The 9,567-nt window shown below is 53.5% G+C and overlaps 1 long non-coding RNA gene across 1 annotated transcript; it reads right to left on the bottom strand.

Annotated features, from left to right (window-relative positions):
* Nucleotides 1-323: 323 nt before the first annotated feature.
* LOC136023770 (uncharacterized) lies at nt 324-2,940 on the bottom strand. The gene is made up of 3 exons (XR_010616697.1): nt 2,796-2,940; nt 1,919-2,117; nt 324-992 (listed from the first exon to the last, which is right to left on the bottom strand). It is a non-coding gene; the product is annotated as an uncharacterized LOC136023770 (long non-coding RNA).
* Between the last annotated feature and the right edge of the window lie 6,627 nt (nt 2,941-9,567).

Below are 9,567 nucleotides of genomic sequence, written 5' to 3'. Positions count from 1 at the left end.
CTAGGGATGGTTTTTAAGCTACCTGGACATCTAGTGCCAGGGTGGAGGACCTGGCTGGCATGTAGGTGAGTGTCCCAGCATGCCCAGGTGGGCAGGGTACAGACAAACTCCTCAGCAACCCCAGAAACCACCTAAGTGTGAAGCGATGAATAAAAAGAGTGAGAAAGATGAGAAACTAATGAAAGAAAACTCAATCAGGTTGTTCTTTTGCCTCTATCCCCAGGTATAAAAGAAAAAACCCTGTCCCTTTGTCCCCTCGCTTGCCCTCTACAGAAGCATGTGCAAAACCTAATTAAAATTTAGCAGAAGAAGGAGGGGGGGGGAAGAAATGACACAGGGTTTTTAGCTTTAAAAAAAGGAGAAAGAAAGATCTTTAACAAAGGCCATAATATTAGCAGGGCTGACTCGTCAGCCGCTACCTGATAATATAGAGTTGAGCGAGCTTTATTAACGTTGGAAGCCTTGGCTCTTTGTTAATTACGGGCTTTGCTAATGATTTGGAATATTGGCCAGTTCTGGGGGATGTTGATGAATAGAGACCTCGCCAAGATTTATTCCTAATTATCTCATTTGTCTCCCTCCATTACTTTTTATGGCTGAAATTTATGGAGCTATTACCAGGGACCTCGCCGCGGCTCCGAGATGATTTGGGAGAAGAGAGATGTTTAATAATAATAACAATAATAATAATAATAAAAAGCCAGATTAATAGGAAACCAATTACGCAGCGGCAGGCGGCAGGGGCTGCTCCTGGGTGACCCCTGGCCCCCGCTGCTCCCCTCCAGCCTCTGTGTCCCCAAAGGGAGCAATGTCCTTGCCCAGCAGTCAAGGGACACCTGGAGATGCTGAAAGAGCCGCTGGGAAATTCCTCTTGGCACCTGTAGGACTTGGGGAACTCCTTTAGGGGAACATGGTGGAAAGCCAGCATGTCTTTCCTGTGTGGCTTCTCCCTCAGGTCTCCTCCCTGCCATCGAGTGATGCTCCAGCTCCTGCTGCAACCCAAGAGCTGGAGTTAGCGACAGCATCAACCCCTTCAGAGCATCCCAGGGATGTTCCTTTAACCTCCCTTGCTTCCATTTCCCCACTGAGCCCACCGCAATAAATCAATGCCTCCATCTGATCCCTTGGGCCATTCACAAGACATTTTGCTGCGTACCCATGGTAGGGCACAAAATGCCTTGGCCGAGGTTAAACAGAGCATTCCGGTGGACTCAAGCTTTGGTTTTTCCACACCATCCTCATTTTGGCTGCCAAATCAAAAAGGGACTTGCCAGCACACGGTCACCTCTGCCCCATGGCACACCCCTACCAACTCCAGTATGCCCCACAGATGCTCTGGGCCCCTTTACACCGCCTGGGTGCTGCAGAAGGGACTTTACACCCATTATTTGCCCCCTCTTTTTTGCACCCAGGTGAATCTGGTGCACATGAAAACAGAGCTGCCTGGAACCTAAGGGAGCTCTGGGTTGGGAGGAAGATGGAAAGCGATTGCTGTGGCATCAGTGGCAATGGATGGGACATTGACGGTGCTCAGGTCAGCCATCCTGCCTGCTCAACACAACCCCAGGGATCTTCACTTATACATCCCAGGACCCTCAACAAGCCCGCTGGGACCATAATGATGCTCAGATCTCCCCATTCCCATTCCATCCCCTTGTGCCCACAGTGATGCTGAGTGAGGATCAGGCTCCAAGCAGGGAGGTGACACCCCCTTCCCACCCGAGCTGCAGCCCGTCAACACAGATGGCAAAATCTAAATGTTATGATAAGGTATTTCTCCCAAATTTCCATCTTAATAGAATTACGAGCCTGTAATTACCCTACAAGCCTGAAAACCTGCCGGAATCCCAATTAGGAATCTGAGGACATAATTGGCCCCTAATTAGAAAGATTTGTCAAATGTGAACAATTTTCTCACCTCTTCTTTCTTTTCTTTTCTTTTTTTTTCTTCCCTATTCTTTTCCTCTTCTTTTCCCCCCAGTGAAAACAGGGATAGTTTCTTTGCCTCTTCACCTTTTCCCCCATAAACAGGGGCTGCAAGCTTCCAGCTCCGCATCCCGCTCCATCAGGTTCTTGGGAAAGATGAGCTCCATGGCAGCTGTCAGCGGAAAACTGCACTATTAAAAAATAATAATTATTAATTAAAAAAATAAAAAGAGAGAAGAAGAGGCCTGAAAAACCACAACTTTGGGGTCTGACTTTGTCCCACTGCAAGGATGGGCGGCGAGGTGGCTGCTGGAGCAGTTTCTAGGCCTGGGAGATGCAGGGAAGGTGGCAGATGCCGGGCCATGTTATGGAGCATCACCCTGTGGCTGTGATCCTATTGGATCAGAAGGTTTTAGGGCACCAGTGCTGGTGCAGAGGTTGGGATGTAGCAGTCCTACGTGGCCAAATCCCAAGCGATTCCTCTACCAAAACCAGGTAGTGAGCTTAAACCAGGCTGACACTGGCACAGACCCACCAGCCCCAAGTTCTGCAATGCCCATTGAACACACAGAGGGATGAGGTATGAAAATCCACCCTGGAGCAAAGACCCATTTAAGGGAAAACTTTGCTGCCCCAGCAATGAGATGCTGCCACTGCCTGTCAGGAGAGATGGAGCAAGGCAGGAAAACCATTAGGAAACCAAGGGAATAAAGGGAGCAAGTGGACAGACTCATCTGAAGGCGAAAAAAACATCTCCTTGGGGAATGTTAAGCACTTGGCCATGGGGAAGGGGTCACAAGCCAGCCCGGAACATGAGCTGCATCACCAACACTTTACCATGAACAACCCCCATTGAGGTACCCACTCACCTCCATATCCTCGTCCCTCTGCCCAAACCCCTGTCTGGAGCCAAACACCATCCCAGTGCCATGTGCTAGGAGCCCAACCAGCTCCCTATACCAGGCTTCACAGCCTCCCCCTTCTTCTTTCTCCTCCTCCCATCAGAGGCTCTTTAGTTAAAAGCTACCACAGGATGGGAGGGATGAGGAGGGGGATAGGGGGAAGCCTGGTTTTCCTAATTAACAATTAGCACAGAGTGTGCTGCTAATTATGTGGTTCCATGTAATTAAGAAGCTAATTAGTGCAGTGTCAATTAAGATTTAATTAGTCCCCTTGTCAAAAATACTTGAAAGCACAGTTTATATGCGAGTACTTCAATATTTCTCTGCACTGTGCTGGTGCAGGGAGCACCCGGCTCTCCCCACTCCATTGATGCTGTCCTTTCAAACACCGGAGCTCTGGAACAGACCCTTGTATTGATTCTGCTGGCGCTGGTGACGTGGCAGAGCTCAGCTTCCCATTAGGATAAGGCTGATGCTGGCCATAGGCATCCCCTGCCTGCACCGGGCAAGAATGAAGCCTCCCTTGCCCTGGCCATATGGAAGTACTGAGGCACTGAGCATGGGGCCATCAGGGCTTTCTTCAGCATAATCCGCCATTAAGGAGCATTGGACAGCCCCACATTGCCCCAAATGCTTTTATCCTCCTGATCATTCCTGCTGCCTCCAAAGATGACATCAATTTGTGTGGGAGCACATCAATGCCCTGAGATAAACCTATGCCCATCAACTGGACCACGCACCTACAAAGGGACACCCGGACCACGCTGCTCAATGGGGCCATGCCTTAAGCGTGGCTTCACTGAGCTACAGACACCCCCACACACACACACACACGCACAAGGATGGGACAGAAAAGGGTCCCAAAAAGCCCCAGGGACCAAAGGTGGTGGCTGGTCAGGAACAAGAAGGAGACATGAAGGAAGGATGGGGAAAGCCGGGGTGAATGACACGCACCCAGGCAGCATCTCTGTGCTTGGTGACCGTCCCACGGCCACCCGCAGCATCCCAGCTCTTTCCTGCAGTGCTTGGGATAGCCCAGGAATTCCTAACATCAGGAAGGGTGCGGGCTGATGCAGGGGGAGGAAAGGAAGAAATATGTGGAGGGCTCTCAAGGCTTCAGGAGACGCATAAACAAAATCCCACCTACACAAACAAGGCAAGGAAAGCCTCTGCAGTTTGTAAATCATCCTCTGGAGGCGGCTCCAAGGCTCCTGAGACTCCAGGGAAAGAGCCAGCCGCTCGCTGCTTTTCAGCTTGAAGGCACAGGGCTGCTGGTGGAGCGGGAGCTGGGATGTGCCGTGACAGCAGCTGGGAGGGGAAAGAGCTTCCCAAAGGCACAGCCACTTCCATACGCCCTGGGAGCCACTCCATGCCCTCACCCTGGGCACCTTCCCATCAACAGTCATAGAATCATGGGATGGTTTGGGTTGGAAGGGACCTTAAAGCTCATCCAGCTCTAGCGCCCACCAAGCTCCATCCTCCATCCAGCTCCAAGCCCAGTCCAAGCTAGCCTTGAACGCTCAGGGATGGGGCAGCCACAGTCTCCTTGGGTAATGAGGATTAAAACGTAATCTCTTTGGAGAGATAAAACCCTTCAGAAAACTGAGTTGCGCTTTTGGAAGCAAGGCACAAGCCTCCAAGAGCTGCAATTGAGCAGAACCTCACCCAGACCCCGTGACACCCATGCACTCAGGTCCAACAGGTCTTTGCCATCCCACCCTGGGCACAATCTGCAGCCCTGGCTCCGATGTGTGCATTTATCCCCTTGTTCTAAAGGGAAGGAAAAGGGGATGGAGCAGCTCAATCCCAAAGCAGCTGGAGCTGAGCCCAGCAAAACCACCGCTCCTCTGCATGGACAGAGGGACCCGGAGTCCAGGGAGCACTAAGGAAGCAAGGGAGATGCTAGGATTTTTTCCCCCTCCTCTTTCCTTTTTCCCTCCCCCCTGCCTTGTACGTGGCTGAGCCTCCTGCTCTCCCACAACGGCTGCCAAAATACAGCGAGACAGGGTATAATTACAGACACTTACTGCGGCCATTACACCACCAGCACGGGCTGCGCAAAGTGACACACGACCCGTCAACTCCTTATTCACGCCATTAAGGGGACTCATTAGCATCTTCGCTCAGAAGCAAAATTACCCTCACTGCTCATTTCAAGATGTCATAAATTTTAATTTAGGACCCAAAGATAGCACAATGGGAGCGAGCTGGCGCTCCCCGGCAGCCGCTGCCTGGCTTGGGGAGGTGGAGGTGGTGGGAGGGAGGTTGGTGGTGCTGGAAGGGAGGGGGGCAAGAAAGAGAAATGAAAGGGCTGGTTTGATAGAAGATGGTGGGGTTTGAAGGAGAGATGGGGAAGGAGGGAATAGGTGATGCGCCCAAAGGCTTGGCAAGTGCTCTGCCCCACTGGAGGCAATGGAGGAGGAGGAGGAGGGAGCCTGCTGAAGGATGAGTCCTTCCCCAGGGGAACTGGGGCTATGAGGATACAGCAGGGATAGAGCAGACCCCGAGTTCTGAGCCACCGGCACAGCCCAGCATCCCCGTGTTCCAGTGCCCGTCCCCAGGAGGCTGCCCTGACACAGCAGCATCAATTAGGGCTCGGCACCTAATGGGCTCTGCTGGGAGATCTCCACAGGTTGGGTGGGAGGTTCCAGGCCTGGCTTCCCACTGGGAAGTGGGGGTTGGAGGTGCAGGAGCCCAGGGATGTGATGCTGCAGCAGCAGGGAGCAAATCCCTGCATGAGGATGCTCTTCATGCCCATGACGCACATCAATGGTAGACACAAACCGGCTCAAGCGATCCCATTGCCAGCACTGCATCTGCCACCACTCACCAAGCAAGCAGAGCAGTGGGAACACTCAATCCACAACCTATGGGGTCAGCTCAGCCCAAGTCATCCCTCAGCTCTCCAGTTTCACATCCTGGACCTGTCAGGATAGGACGTTTGCAGCCTGGGGCTCAGCAGAAGAGCGGAAACATGCCATAGCATCCCACAACACAGTGGTTTTTATTCTGGAACTGCTGGACCCACATCCAAACAGGAGGTTGTAAAAGACCTTTCAGCCCATTTCTCCTTCAGCCAAGCCCTTGATAACCTCCCTGCCAGGGTTTTGGTACCCTACCCACACCAGGAGGTGAGCACGAGCATCTCTTCGCTCCCACCCCAGCCCACGGGTGCTCACTTAAACCTTCCCAGCGAAGGACAGACACCTCCTCTCCCCCTTCCCTTCAAACTCAGGCAGGACCAAACGCAATTAGAAACCTCTTCAACTTCACCAGCTCCCAGGCTCCGTGATTAATGAGTTCAAACATCCACATCCTTAAAAAACGAGGGAGGGGGGTAGAATGAGAAGGGAAGCAGCTCCAATTAGAGGTGGCTGAGGGACTCCGGCCCACTCCTGTGCTATAAGAACATATACCCAGAAAGGTTATGTTAATTTTTAATGTACAAGGCTGTAATTAATTTCTGGGGCTGCCTGGATTAGCAGAGAGTGTAAATTCCAGCCTCAGCTCAGGCTGCAGAGAAACCAGCATGGCTGAGGGCTCCCCAGGGCCAGGAGCAGCACCATGCCAAGACCACAGCATTCAGTAGCTCCTGGGGACCCTGTATCCCCACACATAGACGGGGCAAGAACCCCTTGGCCAGCCCTGGAGCATGGTGCTGGTGGTACCAGGGATGGGGCTGCCATGGAGGGTCTGGCCACCCACTGCACCGTGTCTGGCATTCGGGATGCTAAAGCATCCAGAGGCACTTTGGAAAGGTAAGAAACGCAAACTAATCCCTGCAATGGCCTTTGGAGAGGCTGCATGGAAAGGGTCCGGACCTGGCAGGCTGGGATCAGGTGGCCTGGAAATACAGTAAGTTTTTAAAGGGAAAAAAAGGCTCCATTATTCTCCCATTAAACTCTCCCCGGCTCTCCCCCTTCTCTCCCTTCCCTCTGTCAGTCTTTCCTTCGCTCATTGACTTCCCCCAGCCTCTCCGAAGACAGATCGTTCCCTTAATCACTCTGGAAAAGAACCCCAAGCCGATATAATATTATAATTAATTAATTCACTAAAAAGGTATTAAATTTCTTTTCCCCCCTGTGGATATTATCTGAATTCATTGACCTTTAGAAAAATCACCCTCTAATTGTAACCAGGTTCAAGTGCATTTCCAGCCTGTCCCTTTTACATTAATAATATCTTCCAGGACTCCACTCTGCTGCTTAAATATTGTATAAATTCCACTGCCCCCTCAAAAAGGGAGGCAGAGGAAGGCATGAAATGAAAACTATGAGCTGATTAAAGCAGCTCTGGGGTGGGGAGCGGGGAGAGGGAAAAGAGCTCCACTGTGGCATGGGAGATGGGCAAACCCACAGCGGGACCCTCAAGGAGCTTGGGATGAGGAATTCCTCATGACTAAGGTCCCTGTGGTCACCGGCTCCCAGACTGGAGGAAAAATCCCAGGATTGGGGTGGTTTTCCTGGGAAAGCAGTCGCCAAGCACCTTGGGGGGCAGCGTGGTGGGAGAAGGAGTCCCAGCGCATCCATTGCACCTTCCTTGGGGTGTCTCTGTGGCAGAACCGGTTTTCCAGAGGGATTTCTGAACACTGAGACAAATGGAGCACTGCTTGGCTCAGCCTTCCTTTGGGTCCCGGCACTTCCATGTGCTCCAGGACTGCTGCTCCCTGCAGTTCCATTGCTGCATCCACTGCTCTTCTCACCCCAGGTCCCCCTTTCTGGTTGCTCTGCTGCTCTGAGCTCAGCAAGGCCAATCCAGCCAGCAATTGCTCCAGCATCCAGCACTGTAGAGCCGGCATCAGGCATGGAAAATCCAGCTGAGCTGCTGCTGTTAAGTCTATGGGGAATCCCAGGCCAAGCTCCCCTGGCAGAATTCCCAGCCTTGCCAGGGCTGGTGGAGTGGGGGCCATATGGCTCCAGTGGAGACTTGGGGATGCAAATTCCTGCTGCTCTGCCCATCGTCTCTCATTCCAGCCGAATCCAACACATGGGGCTGTGCTCAGCCAGCCGGGAGCCAGGGATCCGCTCTATGGAGCTCAAGCCTGAGGAATTTGCATCCTTCAGGGAAGGGGGCCTGCTCCAGCATCACTGCTTCACTTGAGCTGCCAGCAGTACCACTGGCAAGCGCCAGGTCACCTTCCCTGAGCCAGCCCCTGCTTGGTGAGGAAACCAAGTCATGAACCTTCTCCATGCCCCTCATTTTCCTTCTCCCAGGGCTTTTCCCAGCATACCTGTAGCCCTCTTACAACCACAACCACACTTTAGCCCCAGTTCTCCTGGCCCTTTGCTTTATAGCACCCAAAACCAGACACTGAACTGGCTGGAGAGGCTCCATGCACAGCCCAAAGGGGTCCCTGACCCCAAGGCTGCTGATGGAAATACAACAGACCAAATGCATCCAGGGAATAACCCTTTCGAGCCAGGGACTAGCCCAGGGACCAGCCTGGCCCCTTCTCCTTGGAAGCAATTTCTGGACAGGCATCAGAGGTTTTCCAGTCTCTCCCTCTTTATTGCACTCAAAGATTTACTTGCAGAGATCTGCTTTGGTTTCTCAAGCCAAGGTGGCCGCGCTGCCTATTCCCCCACCTGAAAAAGCCATCCCTCCCTCCTGACCTCATCCCAACCGTTGCCACAACAACAGAGGATTGGGGCTTCAGATGGGGACAGAACAGCAGGACCAGAAGTGCTCAAACCACAGAAGGAGCTCATGAGAGCCAGGAAGGAAATGAGACATGGGGAGGAGAAGGAAAACGCAGCAAGAGCCCAGCACCACAGTGGGGGGTTCTGTAAGACTACAGGACCAGTTGGTCCCACCCCAGGGATGCCATGGGGCCATGTGGGGATGCCTTGATCCCAGAGAGCCCAAATCCCTTGTGAAGGGGACTGGAGACACATTTGTACAGTGGTACTAAAGGATGGTGCTGTGGAGGTCACAGCTCTCTCTACACACACCTTTGCTCTCATACAGGTCCAGTCTGATAATAGAACCAATGGACCCAACCCATCACTAAAACCTTTCCATAGGGCAGACCAAGGGGATGCACCTGCATCCTCGTGGTACCACGGCTCAGCCCATCAGTGGGTTCTGGTCCCATCCCACTTGGGTGCTGGTGCTTATTCCCCCCTGCACTTCTCCAGCCCAGTCCATCCCCAGCCTCATCCAGGGCTTCTCCCTTTTCCCATCTTTTTCTGCCACTTCACGCAGGTCGAAGTCAAAGCCGCTTCAAAGAGGGGACGGTGCCGCGGCCCGGTGGGGGTACCGGGAGAGATGCTCTCGCTTACGGGGGGCAGCGATCCCGGGGGATGCTCTGGGTTCCGGGGACCGGCGAACCCCGACAGCACACCCGGGACCGCCCGGTCCTTGCAGCGGTTCCCAAGTGCGGGATGCGCTTCACTCCGCTCCGACGGCCCCGGGGACACCGCAGGAGGGGAGGACGCGGCCGCGGCGGAGCCCCGCTCGCTCCGGCAACCGTCTGGCTCTCCCTGGTGGCCGCTCAGCCCCGGTGCAGCCCCGCCGGTCCCCGGCCCTAACCCGGTGATGGAGGTGGGGCACACACCAAATAATACCCCCAAAACTCCCCCGGTGCGATGGCAAAGGGGCTGCACAGGAGCAGCCGTGACGCGCTGCCCGGTACCCATCCCACTGCTCCATGTGTGCATCCATCCATCCATCCATCCATCCATCCATCCATCCATCCATCCATCCCGCAGGCAGAACCCGGCGCAGCTCATCCCAACGC

The sequence above is a fragment of the Lathamus discolor genome, chromosome 19 (genome assembly GCF_037157495.1).
Source record: "Lathamus discolor isolate bLatDis1 chromosome 19, bLatDis1.hap1, whole genome shotgun sequence".
Taxonomy (NCBI): Eukaryota; Metazoa; Chordata; class Aves; order Psittaciformes; family Psittacidae; genus Lathamus; species Lathamus discolor.
The sequence above is the reverse complement of the archived record's forward strand: the minus strand, read 5'-3'. Positions and strand labels throughout refer to the sequence as shown.